Source organism: Cygnus olor, chromosome 6 (assembly GCF_009769625.2).
Source record: "Cygnus olor isolate bCygOlo1 chromosome 6, bCygOlo1.pri.v2, whole genome shotgun sequence".
Lineage (NCBI taxonomy): Eukaryota > Metazoa > Chordata > Aves > Anseriformes > Anatidae > Cygnus > Cygnus olor.
This window is the reverse complement of record NC_049174.1, coordinates 17,170,403-17,185,815: the sequence shown is the minus strand read 5'-3', so window position 1 is coordinate 17,185,815 and position 15,413 is coordinate 17,170,403. Positions and strand designations below refer to the sequence as shown.

Genomic DNA, 15,413 nt, shown 5'->3' with positions numbered 1-15,413 from the left:
TATATTTTTTTTCCTTTCTGCATTTGGAAATCATAGAAAAGAAGGCAGCTATACAACTTCAAAGCACTTTCTAGCACTGCATGTCATTAGAGATATTTCAGCTGTTCTTCCTATCCCAACAGCTCTGGCTTTCACATGCTGGACACACTAAACAATGGTAAGTAGAGAATGGATGACACTTTGCTCACACAGTAGAACGTTGGTGTAAGTACATACCCGAAGGGACATGCCTTCCAATCTGGTTTCAGAGGCCTGCCTGCTCTGCTTGCACTACAATGACATGAGCTCTGAGGCTTCCCTGGCTAGGGGGCTGAAGGTGTTAATTGTGATGGAGGGAGGGCTGTGCGTGGGTGGTGCTGCTGAAGAGCCCTCAGCGAGGCAGACGAGGAGGCAGATCCACACATATTCCTCATGGTTGTTGCTCACCCCACCTCCCTCCCAGGGCACACCAAACATGTTCTGGTTCAGCTCCGTGCACAGTGCAGCACCAGGGGGCAGAGGGACAGGAGCCAGATGCCTTGGCACTAAACCATGAAGCAAGGAGAAGTCCTGAGAAGTTTGTATTTCCTCTGCACATGGACTGACTCTACCAGCAGGCCAAGCAGTTTAGCCAGTTACTTGTACTGGCACGGCTTGCCATTAAATAGTTAATACTGCCTTACGCTGAATGCATTGTTATCAGGCCTCTAAGGTATCACATTTGATGGGCATGGTTCACACTTCTCAGAACCATTATTTCAAGCTTCCTGCAAGCTCCTTAGTTTACTCAGGCTTCGTATTATCCCAGTTATTTTTGCAGCTACAAAGGCTGGAAATGCAAGGCCAAGTTCTCTTCCAGGAAGACCTGGCGCAGGGCCGCATGCCTGCAGGCCGCAGCACCCACCCTGGCTGTGAATGGGCTCAGGAGAAAATCCTGCCTGGCGGACTGGGGACTCAGCCCAGCTCCAGTTACGAGCAAGAGCCTGGCCAGCCACACTAACATGTCACTCCTTCAGGTCTATGGTAAAACGCTTTAGCCATTTTGAAAGCCATGATCTTTCTTATGCAGCTTACATTGCAAAAATCTCCAATTTCTTTTTTCTTTCCCCTGCGGCCCCGCCACCCAGGTGTTACCGTGCCACCAGAACACCAAGTTCGGTGTCGGCAGGCAGGAACTTGCAAACGAGATTGACGCAGCAGCTGATAACATTTTATTCAGCTTGGGCAAACATAGGACCCAAGACACAGAGTGTCATGAGGCACAAGCTGAAGGGAAGGTGGGGAAGCTGTACTTCAAAGCCAGGAAATAAGGACATTCTTTCACAACAGCAGGTATGCGTATGGAAAATTACCTACAACAAGGAAAATGTGAAGCTGGTATTTTCAGGATTATATTTGTTCCAGTTTAATAGTCTGTATCTGGTAAATATTAAAACAGTCCTAAGCAATGCTTCTGTAGTTGAAGATAGGTCAGATTTTTTAAATTGCAAACACAAATTTCAGGGCATATAATTCAATCATGTAAAGCCACACCAGCCAGAAGCTTGCAATCTAACTGCCATGCTGGGTGCAATTCCTCCTCCCCTACACAAGACTGTACAAAGCAGCCAAGTTGGTTTTAGTTAAATAACTATATGTAAAAAGAAATTTACTTGGTCTCAGTTCAAATATTGCCCATTTTCCCTTTGACAAGAAAGAGAAGGATTTAAAACAAAGATGAGAATTTAAGAATGGGCTCTTTCTCTAATAATATCCACTAATTGCTGTGGATGTAGATCAACTCATTTTCATAATTATTTCCAATGCGGAGCTCTGTCAGCATCTGGCACCGTCAGTGGGATATTACTGGAATACACAGTAAGGAATTTAGTCCAATGAGGATATTAAGTCCCAAAGATGCTAGTGAGGCTTTCCACTCTAAGATATGCACAGTGCAGATTCTGCTGCTAAAAAGTAGCAAAAGATCTTGTCTACACATGGAGTTATTCCTCCAAAATTATGTCTGGATCCTCCCTATTCCAGAAAAAAAAAAAAAAAAAAAGTGTGTTTGATGCTGTGCTTAAGTCATTTTCACCGTAAATAAAAATATCTGAAAGGAAGAAATTTTATTCTAGAATGAGTCCATACACAGAGTTCTCTAAATACCTTTTGCATTATAAAGTCACATCCTACCACAATCTTACTCCGAGCTGCAGATAATATTGTATTTATAAAGAATATGTTCTCAGGGGATGAGAAATGTTGCTCAAAACACCATCCAAATGTTGAAAATGTAGTATTTACACTGGATAGATGCCATCCTTGTCTGGCAGGCTAATAGATCAGAAAAAACTGTCTGTGAAAAGATGACTGTGGGAGTGGCTGGGAGTCCAACAGTCACCACCACCCCCCCTCCAGTTTTTAACATAATTGTACATCCTGGTGTTATGGTTTAAATCAGATTTTAAGGAGTCCATTATGATGCATCTGTTCAAAATATCAAGGGGAAGCACAATTCAATAACACTGAATGTACAAGGGTGAGGGCTGCAAATTAATACTGCTGCTCCTGTTTAACTAACTGCCTCTTGTATTAACGCATCTTTGACATACAATTTCACATCGCCGTGGTCCTAAAGAGTGTCACGAACTGTAAATAGTCAGTTTTGCCTTTGAATGTCTTCCCATGCCCTCACACAGTCCAGAGCAGACCTGGTGGTCTTACACACAGTAATCCAAGTTTGTTGATTTGAAGTTCAGATTTCAGTCAAGTTATGCTGTAGTTACAGGATATCAAAATGTTCTGCAGCTATTAGTCTATTTTATACTTAGTGTTGCTGTTTATATTACCTGGAGAAATAAACAGATAACAACCCATGCAAATCATTTGTAGAGGAGCTAATTCTATTTCTTCTAAAGCCAATACTAAATCTCTTCCATATGGTTGATACCAAACATTACGATGCAGTCGATGAAAACGTGATTCCAATGAAGTCAATGAGTTTTGTGACTGACTTCAGGAGAGCCAAGATTTCATCCATTATCTATCTCTGTAGTGTAGGGCCCAGCTGTGTTACAGTAAAAATAATAAAAATAAAAAATCCAACAACAAAAGCCTGAAACCATTTATCAACTCAGAAAGATCTGGTTAATGTATTGGAAGATAGGCCTCCGTTGGCTGGTGTGTGCCTTTAAATTCTGCAAGCACTTAGAGAAGCTCTGCAAAAGAATTGACACATGTGCAGCCCTGGTCCCTGAGCCCAGACAACATCCATCCTGCCTGCTGCAAGCATCCTGGTCGGCTATGGCTGTGCTTTTCTTCCTCACCCTTTGAGGCCCTTCTGGCAGGCAGACTGCAAACTTTCCTAGGCAGGGCTCGTGTGACTGCCGGTTGCGGCCAGGGATGCAGCTCACAATGTGGGGCACTGAAACGAGCGGGGCTGAAACTGGGTGCAAACAGCGGGAGCTCCCACGGTGCCTCAATGCAGAATCAGACACTTGGCCATCGAACCTTTATTGCGGCCATTTAAATATAACATATAGCTGCCTGCCATGTCTTTTTGTTGGAACGTTACATCACTTGAAGCTGATATAAAAATTCAGTTGCAAAAGTAACGTCACACGCTCTGCACCGCCCGCCATAAATTAGAAGGCTCAATTTAGAAAAAAAATAATTTCTCTCACCACTGAAACCTGGATCCTGCACACACAAGCACATAATCTGACTCATGTCCGCGAACCCCAGAGAATAAACGGGCTTGTTCACACTGTGATATTGCACGCATACTTGTTCAGGCAGAGTGCAGCACGAAATAACAAACCACTGATGAACTGGGAGACAGAATTAGATTTCTAAAGAGTGGATTTAAACATAATGGTGGTGTGGCTCTGCACACCACACCATAAAGAGGGACTTACAAGAGTTGCCAAAAGCCAGAAGATATCACAGCTGTTCCTGAAGAGTCATTCAGGAACGCAAAGTAACTCCCAAACCCCTTTGTTTCACTTAAAACTCTTCAAAGTAATGTAGGCTTTCACACACCTTAGCCATATGCATGTGGAAGTCTGTAATGCTTCGCTTTTTAATTCATGTAAGTTTGATGTTTTGATCACACTGCTGCTACACTTTCTGCTTGCATTTTTGCAGTCTTTACATTATATCTGGTGACAGAAGACTGAAAATTTCATTAGAGGGCAGAGAAAATCATTATTCAGCTCTCATGGAAAACTTGTGCGTTTTTGTAGATGGTTCAGAGCTCAGATCTTTTTCAATGTAGTAGACAATGTCATGTGGTATTTTTCTTCAGCTTAAAAGGTGCAACTCCTTTCTGTGAACATTATGAGTTGCGGTCATTACCGTAAGACTACTGAAGTTTTATATAAAAATCTGAGATGGAAGAAAAGCAAAGTTTTTTTGCTATTTATTCAAATATATTTTATTTCTGCATTTTCCAGTAAAGATATATATAAATTACACAGTAATATCCCCATTCTTTTAATCACAGGTGATGAACACAAGGGTATATAAAACACTACAAGTTTTGAATCAGTGAGATAAATATACATTTTATGCTGTATGGTCCACACATGCACACAGGTCTAGCCAGCTTTATATTCAAACATGAATGCCTATTTTTGGAAACCACGCTTAATTTAAGACATTCAAACTAAAGCAAGCACTACACCTACAACTTTCCCATTCGTTCATGTGACTCAAAATAGATCACAATATGTATACAGTTTTTCTTTTTAACCCTCCCTTAATATACAGTGCATGAATCCAAGATTACTAAAATGCAAATTACGTCCAGAATTTTAGAATTTCTACTAAAAAGTGCTTCGTGCTATTTTCCTCTGCCTCTTGGCGAGAACAACGCTGTCTCTCCCTGCTCGAACTACATCTCTTTGGGGCAGTTTTTGCCTGAGAGCTGCCCGCTCCCGTTCGGGGCCGGTCCTGGACTTGTGGTCCCCGCTCCCAGCCCGGGCTCGAAGAGGAGCCAGGCGTGGGCAGCGAGCCACTCGTATCCCTCCGGGATTTGGCCTTGAACATCAGCCTGGCCACATGAGAATCACTTCTCCTCCTCACCTGCCTACAACGAAACTTGAAGTATTTTCTACCCGCAAAAATGCAGTCAATTTCCCCGTTGTGTTATTCTCGTTTCATCCTCCCCCAGCCCCCGGGTAAATTTCGGGCTGCTTTGCCAGGCGGTTCCGTTCCCTTCCCGGCGGACCGAGGGTGAACCCCGGCGCAGCGCCCAGCTGCGGCAGCACCGGGCGGGAGCCCAGGAGGTGCCCCCGGGAGGTGCCTCCGGGAGGTGCCCCCGCACCCGCCGCCGCATCCTGGCGCTGTCCCCGTCCCTGTCCCCGTCCCTGTCGCCCTCCCCGTCCCCATCCCCGCCGCACTGCCGGCACCAGCTGCGCCTTCTCCCCCCGTACTGCCGAGGGCAAATGAAACGATGAACTTACGTGGCTCCTGCGGCGGCACCGAGGGAGGGCGGCCGGGACCCTGCCCGGCCCTGCCCGGCCCTGCCCGGAGCCGCTGCCGGCCCCGCCGGGCGCCTTCCAGCCCAGCTCTCCCCGCATTGTTTTCCCCACTCCATTTCCCTTTTTTTTTTCATTTTTTCTCTTTTTTTTTTTAAATTTTTTTTTTTTATTTGCACGAAATCGAAAAAAAAAAGCCTCCCACCCCCCTCAAAAATAAAAAAATAAAAAAATCCCTGCAGACCGCTCGTGACGGGTGGGGGAGCGCCCCCGGCGGCCCGGGGGTGGGCGCTGCGCGCTGCGGGGCCGCCGCATTCCCGCTCCCACAGCGCCGCCTGGCGCCCGGCCCGAGCCGCCTCCGGCAACCAGCCCCGCCACCCGTATTTAGCTCAAGTGCAATCTTTCTTCTTCTTCTTCTTCCTTTTTTTTTTTTTTTCCTCCCTCTCTCTCTCTCCCTCCCTCTCTCTCTCTCTCTCTCTCTCTTTTTTTTTTTTTTTTTCCTGGATCCTCTTTTAAACCCACTCCACACTGCTTCTCTGTCTATTACATGCTAATTTAATTTTACTATGGACGATATTTTCAGCATTTGCTGAGGACAGTAAATTTTGTAGTTTATGTTATTTCACTTTTTATGACTTTTTAACACTTAATAAAATTTTATTAGAGCACTTTTGTGTTTACAAGGCCACAAAACTCTTGGCAGGTTGTCAGAAGTCCTTTTTATTATGATCCTACTGATATACTGCGAGTAATGAAATAATCATGTCCAGAAATGTATCAAAGGCCAGAGGGATTATCCAATTTAATAGCTCTACAGATGCGCTGCGAGGGATACGGACAGGCAACGCGTCGACAGGCTAAAAAGCCTGTGTGAGGAGGAGGCAGACCTGCTTAATTTCTTTACCATTTCGGGCTGGTTCTGCGCTGTCCTTAAGGCAACCACGCCGTCATGTGACTGTGGGCGGCTTCAATAAAAATGGATTTATTCTGTTGCAAAAAGCTGTTTTCTTTTTATTCTTCTTCACTATGCATTCAGTGTTGCTGTGCTTGCTCTGTTCTTTCCACTGCTTGCAACATTCATTAAAATACAGTTTGCTGGAAAAAATCCAGTGTCATAGTGCCATTGTGCAGTAAACAGGGGCTTTGGGCACTAGGATCTGGTCTTGCAGCCAAAAAGAAAAAAAAAAAAAAAAAAAAAAGCAGAGGCAGAACAAGTTGGTGAGAATGAATACAAGCAAGACATTTTACAGTCTTCTGTGCAATGATTGCTTTTTGCTTTGTCTTTGAAAGGGTACAGTTGCAGGAGTGCTCTCATTTGTGCATGTGCCCTCGTTCCACAATGGGCTGTTTTTCTGCACTGCTGTCTGTGCTATAGCCTGAGATACTGCAGCTGTTTTTAAGGTCATTTCCTTTTATTTTAAATAATTGTTCATTTAACATATGTTGTTAAACTCATTCTTGCGTCAAAAGGAGGCGATTATACTTCCTGACCCTGAAAGCAAGGTGGGTGGCTTTGTTTTATAATTAAATTCGCTGTGTTCAATTTCATATTTTTCTTTCTCTGCTGTTTCCTAAGGAGCATGCCAAAAAAGATAAAAGGGAGCAATGATACCAGGAACACTTTAATGCCAGTCTTGCCTCTTTAACATGCTTTGTTCCAAACTTTCAAGCTTCACAGGGACACCACAAAGACATATTTTCATCATTCCACGATTAATTGTTTAATGCACTGTGATTGAAAACCTGCCCCACAAAAGCCTGCAGTGAGACTGTATTTCCACATTTCTAAGGTAGCATGAGAACTTTTCTCTTCCAACAGAAACATATATAGCATATTTCAAGGTAACTCATGATACTGCCAATAGGGATTTCTTTAAAAGAAAGCAGGTACTATCTGTGTATTTTAAAAATACATTTGAAGAATTCGCAGAGACTTTGCAAACAGACCTGAAGACAAAGTTTGAAGTGATCAGAGAATTTACCTTCAAAATCATGACAATATAATGGTGGACCACATTTTGATATATTTATTCATATCGTGATTCTGCCTCACTCTTGGAAGAGTGCCTCCAAAAGCAACGGGGCTTCTGGAGGAATTAAAATAATGTACAGTGTTAGTAAATACACCAGAAGCTGACCCAGAAGAAGTACTGTAAATCATTTGATGCAGTGTTGCTTCAGGACAGAAGTTTTGTTTTTCCAGAACAATATCATCTACTGTAAATCATATGTTTGCAGGTCAAGGTCAATTTAAACTTTTTAAACCTATAACAGCCATCAAATCAGAAACCTGCAGGATGAAATGATGTGGTGAAAGAGGTGATGGACTGGAAATTGTTAACCTTGGAAGAGGAGCGTTTGCAATTGTTCTTTGGAGAGAAAGAAAAAACTGAGAAACTCCTTGAATATAAATATGTATATGCTACAGATTGTTTAATCAATGAAGCATCAAAGTAATTTAACACTTTCCTAGGTGCCTGAGTTTTCTTCTTAACCAGCAGAAGTGGCACAAGGAAGCAAGTATGCCATCATCATGGAGAAAAAGAAGCAGAAGGGCAGGATGCAGGAACCATGCCTGGGCTGGCACATGTGCAAGGCTGGCAGGATTGTCGTGGACGAAAGAGGACAACCTCAGTGGAATAATGTGAGGGAGCAGCATGACTAGGGATGGTCCTAATCCCTTTGGGGACAAAGGCTGGCCCCACAAGAGGTCCATCAGATGCCAACGGGCACTGTCAGGTCACTTCTGTGGGGAGGAATGTTCCCCTCCACCAAGGATGGCTGGAAGATGAGACTAGAGACATGGGGAATGTGTGTACGGGGGGAAATCTGAAGTCACTGTTACTGTATTTACACATAACCTCTGTCTATGTCCTGGTATTCTCTTTAATAGGTGATCAAGCAGACTGCACCTGTGAAACAGCATAGTCTAGGCACATAGCACAGTGCCGAATCTACTGGCAATCCGGTGGAAATGAGAAGATGCGTATTGATCATTGTAACAGGCCAGATCCTAGATCTGTTCGGGTCAGTGGAACTTTTTCTATTGTCTACAATGAGACAATGTTATTCTGTTTTAGTTTTTAAAAGCATTTCTCTGTGAGCTTCGTAGTGACTTTTTAATATCAACAAGCACAAAGCTGAACTATGGTATGCTATGGACTGATAAAATGATTAGTAGTAATTTAACACTATCATATGCATGGTTACCACAGCCAGTTTTACAAAACGACTGTGAAAACAATAAATTCTGAAAATCAATCCAGAATTTTTTAGGTAAAGAAGACAAGATGCTCTATGAGAGTTGTTTGAGTTGATTAAAGTTGGATTTGTGCAGCAAAATCCCATTCTGATTTCTGAAAATAAATTTAAGGATAATGATGGAGTCACAAAGTCAAGTATACTCCCTTCTGGAATCTGTTAAAGGGACTTCAATCAGGACTTTCATTTTCTTTTACCAAAACTGCCTGCAAAACAAGTGATAAGTACTTTTTTGGGGCTGTTATTTTTATTTTTATTTTTATTTTTTGTTAGGGAAACCATTTATTTGCTGAAAACTGCCATTTCGCAAGTCAGGTGAAAATGTAACGAAAAATATGGGTCCTTCAAAGCAATGAAAACATTTCCAGGGACTTGGTTACTATAACTTGAGAAGAAAGACCTGGTTCATATAGGTTAGATATCATTATGCTCCCCTGATATTCAGGAGACCACAAGCCAAATCCTTTTTCTGTAGGTCCAAATATGGACTGGAGCCCACACCTGCCACCTCCCAAATGAATGCCCAATGCCTAGGTGATGGAGTCTTGCAAAACAGGCCTCCCAGTGAGGACTCTCCAGGGAGCGACCAAGGGAAGAGAGAAAATCACAGCAAAGTTTAAATAAACAGTCCCATGATTTTTTATCAAAATCCCTGAAGTTTGGTGGCTACATTGCTGGGGAGTTAGTCTGGAGCTGTGACTAGATCATTAGATTGGAAAAAATGCACATTCCTATCAAAACTTTAACCTTTTCTTTCCTATGTAGTCATCTGCTACAGAGATTAGTACACTGCAGATGTGTAAGAGGACAAAGATACATGAAGATAATGATCTAAAATTAAAGTTTATAAAAATAAGACAGTTGCAATGGTACCTGCATTGTAGTTTTAGTACAGTTTAATGGGCATATGCCAATGAGCACTGTGCCTCTGTGTCCAAACTGATAGATGTCCCCCATAAAAGCTTTCCTGATAAGAAAGTCAGATAAGTGAAACTAGGTAGAAAAATATCTGTAGTTTCTGCAGCTACAGATTATTCAATCAATGCAACTCCTATCTAACTCGATACTACCCACGTCCTTGGCTTTTCTTTCTGAACTCTAATCTAAAGCACAAGCTGGATCCAAAATTCCTCTGATGAGTGAGGCAATTTTGAATGTCCAGAAACCCTTCCCAGGGAGTAAATGGTAGCTCCAGACTACAAGTTTTACATCCGAGACCAGAAAGGGATAGCATTTATGATTGTCTAGACAAAGCTTGAGGTTTTCTTCCTTGCTTAGTAGCATAGTTATCACTTGTAATGTAGTTTATGTTCTTAAACTGAGAGGTGGTTATGGAATCATTTCATTCTTTATTGTTTTGGCTTAGTCACATTTTCTTTTCCTTTGCTTGCGCTACACACACACACACATATGTATCTCATTACTAGTTCTCAAGAAAATGTTATTTCTTTAGTGTGTTTCCTGGTATCTTACGGAGACAATTTCATAAATGGTGAACATAGCAATACAGAAACAGTCTAACACGACTGCCTCAAAGCACCAAACTCAGCATAACTACAGAGGCGCAGTACTTAGCCATAGGAATTATAAGCAGCAAACACAACTGGAGAACTTCCTACCTTATACTGGAAACCCTTATCAGACTGCTGTATTCACCCTGCTGAGCATTTAGGGATTAGGCGTTCAACACCCCTGTGAAAGCTATGCATGTGCCCTGTGAAAGCTATGCATGAGGCAGAGCCTTCCCTTTGGCTCTGTACTGGAGGGGCAGCTCTGCCATCCTTGGGGTAGCTGGGGCCAGGAGCAATTTCAAGCATCATCGTATTGACCCAAATTCTGCCTTTAAGAGAACACGACAAAGACTGTCAGTAGCCCACCCTGGTCTCAGACCATGTTGTGGCTTCCCCTCTCCTTTTCCCACTCCCAGCCATGCTGCTGGGGTGGTTTACAGGGGAGGGGGAGGGCTGCTACCACCTGCAGGCCTTATTCTCCCTCTTGACCTCTGGTGTACAGTGCTTTACTGATGCACTCTGAGGCAAGGCTGAACAGATATTTATATCTGTCATATAGATGACAGATACCAGGATCTTAAAATACCATTTTGAAGTGCTGTAGCAAGGAACATGTTACACTGCAAAAGCTATTTAAAAGTTTCTCATGTAAACAAGGTCTGTCTCCAAGAAGAGTCCCATGCATAATATTACATTGTAATCATTAGCTTTAAAAATTATTACAAACAAAATAAAACTCACCACATCAAAATGGATTTGGGCTATGTGACCATTCAAAGCTTATTAAAATGACAAACTTAAGCAGGAATGCTTAAAACTCAGCACGTGTCCATGTCCCAGTTTGATGTAAAAAAGACTCCAGAGGCTTTCTTGAGCCTTTCATGAATTACTCCCCAGACTCCAATGCTGGCCAAAGCATGGCCATCACTTGGCCCCAGTTCCCTCCCTCCATGTGATCTGTCTTTTCACAGAAGATTCAAACCTGACAGTCTTTCTTGTCACACCCATACTCTTGGCAACTCTATTTTCCTCAGGGAAATCTAGTGCCTTTATCTTCATTCACACTTAAAAAAGGTTTTGTTTGCAGTGCTTTAACACTTCAAGTAATGCGGCCTTTTCTTGCTGCATAGCATAAACTCAGGGCCTTTTCTCTTAGTGTGAAGGTCTGCTAGGGCACGTCTACACCACAGCCTGCAGTGTGCTGCAACAGTCCCTGAGATAGCATCATACAGAATGGCTTTGCTACAGTGGCCCTTTCTCAAGGAAAATTGCCATTTTGCTGAATGAATATAGTCAAGACGTATCTCCACCTTTTTCAGAAACGTCAGCGAAAAACTGTGGTCCTAGTTTCACAGACTGTTCACACGTCTTAGCCCAAGCCTCTAATTCACTAGGGGTAAGCAACAACACTTTTTGCAAAATTGTTGCCCATAAAGTGAAAAGGTTATAGCAATATGTGTTGAATGGGTCAAGTGCAGTAAAGGCCTAAATGGTGATGTCCAAACAAGCAGTGCCTGTTGTAGGAATGGGAGTCAAATAGGAGGGGTAAAGAGGAAGCAAGAGAATGAAGGTTAAATCCTTCCTAGTCATTCTTTACCTTTCCACAAAGTAAGTTTGGCTGTAGGAACAGCAAAGGTTTTGGTCAGTTTTTAGACAAGTTGAATTGAGTCTTCTGTGAATAAAAGTTTTGGCAATTCATCCAGCAGGACAACTTTGTGCATCAGGTTTCTGTGATTTAAGTGACATCCTTTTTATCACAATGACATTGAACCAACCTGAAAAATGTTTCAGGATACTAAATCCTTCAAGCTTGATATTTGGAATGGGGTCCTCTTTCAAAATTGGAATTTTCCCATCACTGATGACATCTTTTTATTATGGAGTCCCTTATCTTTCATTCTAATGATATTGCATGATATAATAATGATATAGACCTGTCTTTGTGCCACACTGAAGACCTGTGATAAAGTGATGCAGTGAATTTTCTCACTGGGACATAAGAAAAAGATGTCTCCTGGACATCCTTTGTTTTCGTTGTAGATTTTTTTTTTTTTAATTCTACAAAATCTTGTTTCAAAACACAAGATAATTCAAAACAGATGAATTTGTATTAGTAAGATATTTTAAAAAGTCAGTATCACAGGGAGAAGGTGATCCTAAAGGTGGATCAAATATACTACTTATTTTAAAAGTCTTTGAAAAATTAGCTTCTGTTTTGTTCACATTATTTGCATGTCTTCACTGCTTCAAATTACTCCTGTCCAAACACTCTTCAGCCATTTCCCTGGAGGCTAACACTGATACAGTGAACGTATGTCAGTTTAACAGCACATTCTTTTAAAAATGCCGTAAGAGCCAGATAAGGCCCAACCCATTGCATACAGAAAACCAATAAAAGCTCTTCAGCTACTTCTAAAGCATTTGAACTGGTTGGTTCCATAGTGAATATTAGTGAAGAATATGAAGATGAGTGGTTTCTGCTGATTTCCCACAAGCTTTGTGTAATTTTCAGAGTACTCCCATTTAAGCCTGTGCTCACTAAGGCAGTAGGTGTGTGTACGCTCCTCACAAAAGACATGTGAGATAGGATACTTTGTGGAGAGTGAGAAGTCTCTAAAAATTGCTCCCAGTTCCATAAGGAACATACTTTGACATGAAAGCAGTGCCTTTTATTTAAAGTAATCAAATCAGTCTGTGGAGAAAAGAGGGTCCATTTTTAGTGTTAGTCCATTCTTAAATGTTTTTGGTAGGTAATATACCTGGGGGGAACCCCCTGCACTACAGAAGACGCAACAAATGTTCCAGACATTCAATTTAATCAAAATATCAAATACCTTTCACCGCAGTCCAGTTAACTTTTGTAAACTAAACAAATACTCATGAGACTTTCCTTGCAAAATGGACTTCTGGCAGTGGACATATAAACACACTTTGTAGGCTGAATCCTTTTCCACTAACGTGCTTTGTTTGTGGCCCAGTAAAAAATCGGAGAGGGGAGGGTGGAAGGGTCAGCCGCTGCCTGACATCTAAAATCTTTATCAGTACCAGCAACCCCTCGGTTGGTGTCAGTGATTTGTGGTATTGTTGTTTATCTGTGTATCACTCACTTGGACGCACTGTTTAGATCCAAAGGTCTCAAGACCATTTGCAATCTCTCCTCAGCTTGCTGTACCAGACAGGGCAGACATCTGGCTGTCAGTTATAATTGCGTCCTGCACCAGAAGTTGTTTTTAAATACTCTTGCTTCCCTTTGAACGCAGAACTGTGATACACAACAGTTTCAAGCCATTACTGCAAGAGGCAAAGTCAATCCATGGCTTTAGTCTAGTTTGAAACAAGATTTATGAGAGATGGTTGGAAGGGGGGCCATTTTACAAAAGGGTGGCTGTTTTAGCCTGCTTGGCTTTTAATGATACAGCAGTTTCCTTTCCAGCCCATACAACTTATTCTTTGAACACTGACAGAAATAGTGCATCAGAAAAGTATTTTTGCGGTGTTGCCATGTTTACTGTTTCCTGTTGTCTTTCTTTGGAAGTATTTTAACAGAAATTAGGACTTCACATAAAAACCCTACAGGCTCTGGGATGAAAGGATTTACTATTAGGTTTCCTTCTCACTCAAACATGGTGGACTGTGATTTAAACCCTACAGACTCATGACAGGATATGATGCCAATTAAAAGCACAAAACCTAATTTTTTGACAGAATAATCACATAATCCCCTTTCTATTATCTGGCTAAAGGGTTATTGACAGCACCTTTATTTCTCAGCCCAAATCTTGGATTTATGAGGCTAACAAACTGCTCTTGTTTAAGTTATATGGGCCAATGAATATTGTTGAATGTCCAGGCGCAGGACTGCATTCAATATTGTAAAGGGATGTTTTTCCCCTGGTAATTGTCACACTGGGTCAAGAATGCGCAGAAATGTAAGTGGACAGCTGGTTTTGGTTGAAAGTAGAGTTCTGATTTGCTGTTTAATACCAAATCAATTATGAAGTAATTTAATAACAAATCTTATAAAGTGAAACATTACAGAGAAAAATTCAGCTGGAGTCCCTTCTGAGCTTTGAATTCAGATTGCGTGGAATACATAGGAAGTTTGGTTGAAAAACACTGCTGCATTAGACACAAAAAAGATGATCTGTTCTGCCTCTTTGAGCTGCCAGTCTGTCTGCTTGAGCCCAATATGTGACCTGCATTGTTTTGTCAAGGCAAGAATTTCGCTAAAATGCTGATACACCCTTAGATGTGAACTATCCGTCAACCCCTCTGACACCTGATCTGACACCAGCTCAGGTCCAGAGGCTGGTATTCACAGCTTCAGCTCAGCCCCTGGTGGACTGAGTTCTCTATTACATACAGTTTTTCCCCAGAAATGTTTCATTTACACACATTTTGTGCAGCGGTGTCACAAATGGGGAGGAAGCGCTCTCTGTCTCAGCCACATGCATGCTTACACAAACTGGAGCCGGCAATTTCCCTAATCACTAAAATCCCTTCTTCCCACATGTAAGTTGTTAACCTTCATTACATCCCCAAGGGGACATATATTAAGCAGAGGCCTGTTAAAATGAAAATAACCATCCCTCCAAATTGCCAAATCATCATATTATGAAGCCCTCTTCTTATAAAGCAAGGTTCATCATCTGCAGTGCCAGGCTAATTCCTGCTCAGAGTTGGATGCAATTATTTCTGCTATACGGTTTTATTTTTAAAAATACCTCATTGGCTTCTGCAGCATCACAACAGCACATATTGTGTTCAATTTTAAAATCACGAGTTTTAAGATGGAGGTACACCTTACAGTTATTAGAAAATTCATACAGAGACTGCTTTCACATGTATACATACATTGTTTGCTTTGAGCTTCAAGGTTAATTTTTACCCTGTGTGTTTTCCAGATGCACATAGGATTTTCCCCTCATTTCCTGTCTCATTCCTAATCTAAAATCTATTGCCATTTCATAATAATTAGAAAAAGAGCTAGGCTGCTGAGTGAGCAGAGGAACTCCGGTGCCGAGGTGGGTGTGCATGCCTGTCCAAACCACCATTTTATTGCTGTTGTGACTGCAAAATGGTGGTTCTTAGGCTTTGATGAGCTAGGACCAGTAATATGCTCCTCGTGTGGTCATGAAAAATGCCCTTGCCTCATCTAAAGGAAGGCCGGCTTCTCTTGCCTGTACTTGCCTTTGTGTGTGTC

At 42.0% G+C, this 15,413-nt stretch overlaps 2 long non-coding RNA genes across 4 annotated transcripts in view; one reads left to right on the top strand and one right to left on the bottom strand.

The window, feature by feature from the left end:
- LOC121072402 overlaps positions 1-15,413 on the bottom strand; it is a 110,074-nt gene that overhangs the window by 46,606 nt on the left and 48,055 nt on the right. Inside the window, exon 1 of one of the 2 annotated variants that reach the window (XR_005821193.1) lies at positions 5,424-5,544. The exons of the other annotated variant lie outside the window; for it this stretch is intronic. This is a non-coding gene — a long non-coding RNA (uncharacterized LOC121072402). Of the gene's footprint in view, positions 1-5,423; positions 5,545-15,413 lie in introns of those variants that run through there. 2 annotated transcript variants of the gene reach the window in all.
- Positions 8,190-9,626, top strand: LOC121072403. Of its 2 annotated transcripts, none has more exons than XR_005821194.1 (3): positions 8,190-8,249; positions 8,332-8,465; positions 9,465-9,626. It is a non-coding gene; the product is annotated as an uncharacterized LOC121072403 (long non-coding RNA). The 2 variants fall into 2 exon arrangements; XR_005821195.1 differs by lacking the exon at positions 9,465-9,626 and adding an exon at positions 9,175-9,321.